We start from the raw sequence: 277 nt of genomic DNA, 5'->3' as shown, positions 1-277 counted from the left end.
CCCCATTGGGGGATGTTCCAGCCGAGGTCGGATGGGGCTTGGAGCAACCTGAGCTGGTGGAAGTTGTCCCTGCCCATGGCAAGGGTGGAATGAGATGAGCTTTAAGGTTTCTCTCAGCCCAAACCATTCTGGGATGATTCTATGGTAAGACACTGGAATATTGCCCAAGGAGGTGGTGGAGTCACCATCCCTGGAGGTGTTCAAGAGGTGTCTGGATGTGGCACTGGAGGATCTGGTTCAAGGGTTGCTAATGGATGGTGGAAATCACTTTTCACAG

Source organism: Acanthisitta chloris, unplaced genomic scaffold, assembly GCF_000695815.1.
Source record: "Acanthisitta chloris isolate BGI_N310 unplaced genomic scaffold, ASM69581v1 scaffold19079, whole genome shotgun sequence".
In the NCBI taxonomy this organism is placed as follows: domain Eukaryota; kingdom Metazoa; phylum Chordata; class Aves; order Passeriformes; family Acanthisittidae; genus Acanthisitta; species Acanthisitta chloris.
The sequence above is the reverse complement of the archived record's forward strand: the minus strand, read 5'-3'. Positions refer to the sequence as shown.